Genomic DNA, 8,186 nt, shown 5'->3' with positions numbered 1-8,186 from the left:
CAACAGTAACATGGAGTGACTCCACAGTGCCGATGAGAATGAGGGAAGAATCAAGTGGAAAGGACTCTTAGGGGGCACATCATCCAGGGGTCTTAACAGGATTCCCATTGGAGTCAGGATGATGATGGTCAGCCCTCTAAGATCAGATATAAATTATCAACATGGAGTAACGACTCGTTGGTCACAGACATCAACCAATCAGAAAGAACATTGGCCCTAGAGAACAGAATGGACAGTGGTCCTAGAGCACAGCTGTACCGGTGCATGTGTGTTGGCTATCAGACTGGGGGCTGGGTAATTTTCTACCTCCAAAATCCATCAAGTTTTCCTTTTGATAGATTCTCAAAAGGAAAGGGGGCTTCCCTGGTGGCGCAGTGCTTGGGGGTCCGCCTGCCGATGCAGGAGACGCGGGTTCGTGCCCCGTTTCGGGAGGATCCCACATGCCGCGGAGCGGCTGGGCCCGTGAGCCATGGCCGCTGGGCCTGCGCGTCCGGAGCCTGTGCTCCGCAAATGGGAGAGGCCACAGCAGTGAGAGGCCCGCGGAACGCAAGGAAAAAAAAAAAAAAAAAAAAAAAAAAAAGGAAAGGGAAAGGACTTGTCTAAGGCAACACAGAAATTTAGTGGCAAAAATGAGAACACAGCCCAGATTCTTGGCTCTTACAAGAACTCTTCAATCAGTCTAGTCTACCTCATGGTCGTCATTGAACACCACAGAAACGGGTCCAAGCACAAACTGATCACTTCTCAACATGACCCTGCACATTAACTTTATATGCCCCTTTCTTCTGAAGAACTCAGAGCTCTCCACATACACTAGGGCCATTGCCTAAGGCTATTGTTATTGTTGTTGTTGGTATCTATTAATTGTTTGAAGTTAGTGCTTTCATATGTGGTCCAAGTCAGTCAATGGTCTGTCTGCTCTCAGGATTGAGTGATGTTCTCTCTCACTGTTCATTTCAGTAGTGTTGCCCATTGATTTCACTGTGGAGGGCTGCCCACTGCTGGTTCTCTGTATCTGTGGATTTAAGGACAGGCTTGGGGCACTGCACAGTCAATCTCCAACTGTTTGAAAGGAACTTTTAAATTTCTCATTGATGTCATTTATCCTAAAGGTCAAAAACTTGGGCTTTGGAGGCAAGCACACCTGGTTTTTTGTTGTTACAAATTCATGGGTGTTCTAAAGCTCCTTTTCTTCTCTGTAAAATGGAGGTAGTCATATTACCTGCCTCTTAGTGTTGTTATAAAGGTTAAATGATGTTATGTATAAGCACTCACCACCTATAAGCAAACAATAAATTTCAACTATTAGAGACAAAGATGATAATTTGAAAGTGAAAAATCGTGTTAGACAGCTAGCCAGGCCTTGGCACAGTGCCAGGCATATAGTTGATAATTGGTAAATAATTGTTGAATGAATAAGTAAATTATCATCATCTGCTTTAAGAAAGGCAGTATTATAGTGGAAAAAATATTGGCTTGGGAACGAGAAAACCAGACAGTTATCTCTTTGGAGTGGTTTAGATGTGTGACTTTGGGAGAATCTCTTCCTCTCTGTGAGTCTTCATCTGCAAAGTGAGAGTGCTAGACTTAACAGGAGGCAAGGCACTTTTAATTAAAAAATATATATATATATATTATATATATGTCAATGGGCTGATGCAGCACATACTAACATCATCCTCATATTCGATCTAGGTAGAGTTATGTCCACATGACAAGGTAAGTAGCAATACAAGGTAATGCATGATAGTGCTGGCTGAATGGTTTGAAGATTAACTGATTGGTGGAGGGTGTGAGTGAGCTCTCCTGAAAGAGCTACAGCTTTCTTCAACTGGGTTTTAAGAATTTGAAGGACTCCACATATAAGTGATATCATATGGTATTTGTCTTTCTGTGTCTTACTTGCTTCACTCAGTATGACAGTCTCTAGGTCCATCCGTGTTGATGCAAAGTGGTACAAATGAACTTATTTACAAAAGAGAAACAGAGTCACAGATGTGGCAAACAAACTTATGGTTACCAAGGAGGAAAAGGGGGAAGGGATAAATTGGGAGATTGGGATTGACATATACACACTACTATATATAAAATAGATAACTAATAAGGACCTACTGTATAGCACAGGGAACTCTACTCTATACTCTGTAATGGCCTATATGGGAAAAGAATCTAAAAAAGAGTGGATGTATAAATATGTATAACTGATTCACTTTGCTGTACACCTGAAAGTAACAGCATTGTAAATCAACTGTACTCCAATAAAATTTTTTTTTAAATAAATAAAAGGTACATGCAAACGAGTAGAAAACAACAAAAAACAACAACAGAAAGGAATTTGAAGGACTCAAGCTGAGTTAAGATGAAAGAAGCAGGACATATTATTCTGGAAGTCACACGTAGGCAGGAGTTACATAGGTTCCCAAAGAGTTCACCCAGTGTTCACTGATCTCCTATTCAGCATAAACCATAGAGAGTTAACCCCATGGGGGATCTCAAAGGGCAGAAAACTCAGGCTCATCTTTTTTTTTTTTTTATTTTTGGTGCACCGTTCCTCAGGCTCATCTTTATGAAGCTTAAGACCTGTCACAGAAAGCAAGACAAGGACATAAATCCAACAGTATAGGAGAGGAAACAAAGCTAAATAATCCGCTGGGAATGATTTATTTTAATATTTAATAAAGAGTAATGTTATGGAGAAGGTGACATTTGCACTAGATTGGAGAAAAGCACGTAGGTTAGAGTTTGGGTTTGGACATATATCTTCTAGCCACGTGATTTGGGGTAAACTGCTCCCTTTTTCCGAACTTGGATTTCCTCATCTTTTAAAATAAGCAGAGCAAAACCAACCTAATTGAGTTGTGAGAATATGTGCCCACAGGTCCGTGAATGGCATACGGAAGGCATACAACAAGTAATGCTATTCTTAATTGGTATAGATTGGTTTCATCAGAAAGCATTGCTGGATTAGTTTCCCATGGAAAGGTCTTCACTGAACAACAATTAATTGCATGCCTTCAATCTCAGATGATATAAAAAGTGGGCAATTGGACAGTGATTCTGCAACTTCTGGAAAAAACAGAGTTGAAAGCATTGTCCATTATGTGACTTAAGGCCTCTTCTCAAATAAGCCACAGGATACATTTGTCCTGGAATTAAGCGGAAGGGTTTATCACACATTTTATTTTCCATTCAACAAAAAAAGGTGAAACATACCAAATGAAGAAAACTCCCACCATTGCCCATTTCTGATTTCTCACAAAGCTTCCTTTTCCACAAGATTATGGAGATATTCTGATTCCAATTTAAAACATACAAAGATTAAAGGTAGATTGGGGCAGGCACCCGCCAAGCAGTTAAGAATGTCGACTTTGAAGTGAGATGGACTTGGGTTCAAATGTCATAAAATCCAACCAACTTTACTGAGCCTCATTTTTTTTTTTTTTTAATCAGCAAAATGGGAATAAGAAAAGCTACAGATTGTAGTTTTGAGGATTAAATGAAATCATCTATGTAACCACTCAGGATAGTATCTCTCATAATAAATTCTAGGTAATTATTATTAGTGAAGAGAATAAAGGATAGAATTCATAAAATTATATGTTTTTCTACAAATAGAAAAAAAATGCAGTGTCAGAAACAGTGATCATCTTCAACTAAAATTCTCAGCTTAAGAAATGCCTTCGGCGTCTGAGTTGAATAAAATGCAGCTCTTTGGTGTGCGTGAGCCAGAGGACCAGGGTTGGAGTCTAGAAGTTGCTGTTTCAGCTTCCTGGTCATAAATCTGCAGGAAGACTAGAAGAGAGCTCCAGTTCATTCCAGGGCCACCACTCGGGGACACAAAAAGTTTCAAAAACTACAGAGGAAAGCATCTGGAGCTCGCCAGCTGCACCTCCAGCCAGAGCGGTCCCTAACCCCCATCTAGCCGTCCCCACCTCGGGCATGACAGTGTGATCATCGGTTCTCTTTGCTTTGTGGCTTTGTAGAACAGGCAATTATTAAATCCTGAGATTAATTTTTTTTTTTCAGATGGAGCTTGGAGATGCTAAAAAAAAATACTCAGGGCTGAAAGTAAAATGTATTTTTTTAACATTATTTAAGAAGATAGAAGGATAGGCAGAAAACTGCTGAGCAATTCAGATAAATTAGGTTCGAACCTACCTCCTAGTTTTGTGGAAAGTTAAAACTCAGTACAGTGCCTGACACATAGCTGGTGCTCAGTGCAGACGAGTTGTTATTACTGCTGGCATGATTCTTACAATTGTCAACTCTAGTTCATGTGTTAAGTTAGCGTAATTAAGCTACTGTACGGGAGGAAGCTAATGTTTCTCCAGCACCCACTGACATATGTACTCGTCACTATGCAATAGGATGCCCATCCCTATCGTCTCATTTAATCTCCCAGATAACCCCATGAAATCTGTGAAAATGAAAAATGAGATTCAAAAGGTTAAGTGATTCTTCTTAGCCCCCAGAGCTAGAGCACAGAGTGCTAGATCCAGATCGGCTGAGCTCTCTACTGTTTATTTAGTCTCTGGATTCAGGATTGTTTTTCTTTTCCTCCTGTAAAATGGGATGATTATCGGACTTCCTCTGTCAGCTTGCTCTGAGGATTAGATGGACTCATTCCTATAAAAAGCATTTAAATATTGCTTGGAACATAATGCGTACTCAATAAATGTTATTAGAATTGTTCTTTAGCAAAGGTAAGATGTGAATCCAATTTCTTCTCCAAAGCCCACATTCTTTTTAGTGACCATCACATGGGCAGCCAGTGAACTTCAGTATATCTGTCTGGGTGTCCACAGATGCATCATCTGGGGAAGGGGAGGCTGGCAAAATGAAGAAATTATGCATTTACTAAGAGCCTAATACGTTCATAGCACTGAACATATTGGCATCATAGGAAGAACTAAAGAATCATAGAGAAGCAAAAATACGTACATACATACATCTACACATGTATATGGATTTACAAGTCTCTGTGTGTGTGTGTATTTTTTTTTTTTTCCTGAACCAGCAGCTATAGTTATGAGCAAAGTGCTGGACTAGGCATTTGGGGGAACACAAATATGAATGCAACAGACTCTGTCCCACACGAAAAGGGAGACAAGCAGATAAATAATTAAGTGTGATAGTTGGCTTTGGGGATGTGCCCAGAGAAATTCAGAGGAAGTTTTATGAGTGACCAGAGGAGGGAGCCCCCTTCAGGATGGTGGGGGGAGGGGTATGGTGATATAACTGGCCCCTGAAGATCCTTACCCTAGATGGGTTCTCATCTTGTAGAAAAAAAAACATAAACAGGACACCAGGAACAAAGGAGGATCCTACCTAATCAAGTTCCAGATTCTACCAGACAGACAATGCTTGCCTCGGAATTCTGAGGAAAGAATAATCCTTCTGCCTTGGAGTAAGAAATAGGTGGGGCTCAGGCTATAGCTGAAAGCTGACAAAAGCCTCAGGGGCCATGAAATTTAGATCCTTGGAAAGGAAGAAAGGTTGCTCATTTAATGAGCTCCTACAGTGTATCACACAGCACAGCATCCTCAGGACAGCTCCGTGATAAGGTCACTGAGATCAGAGAAAATGAGTGACTTGCTGAAGGCCATAGGAACCCAGGACGGGGTGATTCTGAAATGCATACTTTGAACCAGCCTCACTCATTCAAGCCCTTCTCAAACTTTACGACTCCACTTAGATGTTGCCCTCCAAATTTCCAGTGAACCCTTATACCTCCTTGGCAAAATGCCTTGCTTTTAGTTACTACCAAATAAAATGAATATTAAAGGAGTATATCCTAAGAGTGGAGGAACAGTTCTTTTTGTTCTAAAAAGTAGTTTTTAGAATGAAATTCCCCAGAAACAAGGGGCCTTTTAGGGGCTGCGAGGGAATTGACCAAATATGAGATGATTAGATGGGAATTATTGCCATATTCCAGTAATTAGGGGCTCCATTACATTTCAGATTTGAAAGTGATCTTAGGAATCTTCGACTCCTGGCCTTTCATTTTACATAGGAGTAAACTGAGGTCAAAGAATTCACAGTCAGAATTAGAACTCAGGTCTCCGAACTCTCAGATGATTGCTCTTTGAGCACAAATGATGAAAGGAGACGGGCCAAATCCACGAGACATTAAGGGATGGAGTAAAAGAGGGATGGCAGCATTTGATACATTATTTGTTATATATAGATACATAAGAATGGAATGCATAAGCCAATGATAAGGGTGCGTCATGAACCAAGGGTTACATTTCATCCAGTTCTATTCGCTCAGTTAAAAACAAACACATACGTGCGTACACAGATACATACAGGCATAAAAGTAAGTGTGGCTTCCAAGACAGGTGGGATAGAATAATAAATGTATGTTCCATGAAGAGACCAGTGAAAGGCCTTGCCAATTGCTTCCAGCACATTTAGGGGCTGAGGTCCAGAAGCTCAAGGAGCTATGAGACTTGGACCTGTCCATTCCTTCCCATCATGCCTGCCACAGGACAGAAATGGTGACTTGGCCTCCCAGATTTTTGTTTGTCTTTAAGAACCTAAGGAGCACTTGGTCCTTGACAACAACAGTGGAATAACATGGATTTGTATAGCATTTTTATAGTTTACAAAATATTATACCCCAAAGTATATTTTAACCTCAAAACACATTTGTGAAACACATATCCCATTTTAAAGGTTCGGAAGTGCAGGGCTAGCTAAGCGACTTGCTCCAGATACATGGTGGAGTGAGTGGGACTTAGAACTATAAGTCCCGTGTTTTCACTCTTGGTGGGAGAGTTGACAAAGTCCCAAGTGTCTAGGAATATTCAAAACTATTGTATAAAATGACTTAGAAGCCCTTGGAAGGAGTACAGTTTCCAAATACCTAGTAGCCACAATTGAAGTGAATTAGTAGTCAGGTTCCAACCTCTGTTGAGAAAACAGGGGGATTTTGCAGGATAGAATATATGTAGTTCAATATAGGTCTTACTATTATTATTGAATGTCAATCTTATGACTTTTATAAGTGACTTGGAGCTGCAGAAGTGAAAGATTTGCCTAGGCAAATTCCTTATCCATGGCATTATGCACCAAAGATCATCTTCTTTCAGCCAGTCTCTGGAAACATATTTAGGATATAATGCCATTTTCATTTTATAACTGGAGAAGCTGATTTCACACATTCTTAGTCTAAGACTATATGGCAAGTTCTTCCCAAACCAAGATCTGAATCTGGGATCTCCCGTCTTCAGAATGGTGCCATAATCCCTGCACACCACATTCCGGCTTTTATAGGGGATGTCTGAGTCATTTGCTCATCCTACAAATCCGCATACTTTCACCAACACATATTCTCCACCGGTGTTCACTCTCTCTGAAGCATGCAAGAATGACCCCAGCTCTCAGGCAGGGTCTGGAGCAGCCCTGAGGACAGGAACACATTACAAGGGAGGAAAGTCGAGTTACTTCTTCCAGCTCACTATCCCCATGGAAACCTCACACAGCATATTTTTATCACTACATTATTTGAACAGACCGGTAACTAATAATTTGTAATCCACCACTGCTAACTCATTTTAACTTATTAAACACTTGGAAGGGAAAAACAAAAACAAACAACAATAAAAAGAAAAAAAAAAAAAAAAAAAAAAAAAAAAAAAAAAAAAAAAAAAAAAAAAAAAAGAACTGTTTTGCCATAAGGGGGAGCCTTTGAGTTCTACAAAGAGGGGGAAAAAAAAAGAACAAAAATATATTACATATATGTCCCAGTTCAAAACAGATCTACAAAGCAGCCAATGGTTAGATCCTTACCTGTGACTTGAACAATGTCAGAGCACCTGAATTTCTTAGGTCGAAAAAAAAGGCAAAATAATCTTTTTTTTTTTCATTTTTATGTAAAAATAAAATAATTTCTAACAACCAACAGAATATTTTTAAGAGTATTCAGGAGTATTCAGAGACCTAGTTGTGCTGAGTGTACAGCTTCGGGAAGGCAAATGCCTCAGAAAATGCCTTTCCTGGTTGCTTCTGATGATTCAGTGAGGACTTTGGGACAACATTTGGACTAGCTGAAGCCAGAAGCACCCGGGGCTCAGAGAAGAGGGGGACGTTCATCATTGTATAACTTTAAGGGAATTCTGAGAGGGGAAAGGAGAAAGGGAGAAAAGGAGAGGGAAGGCAAGAGAAGGGAAAGAAGAAGGGAA

This window comes from Lipotes vexillifer, unplaced genomic scaffold (genome assembly GCF_000442215.2).
Source record: "Lipotes vexillifer unplaced genomic scaffold, Lipotes_vexillifer_v1.1 scaffold230, whole genome shotgun sequence".
In the NCBI taxonomy this organism is placed as follows: Eukaryota; Metazoa; Chordata; class Mammalia; order Artiodactyla; family Lipotidae; genus Lipotes; species Lipotes vexillifer.
The sequence above is the reverse complement of the archived record's forward strand: the minus strand, read 5'-3'. Positions refer to the sequence as shown.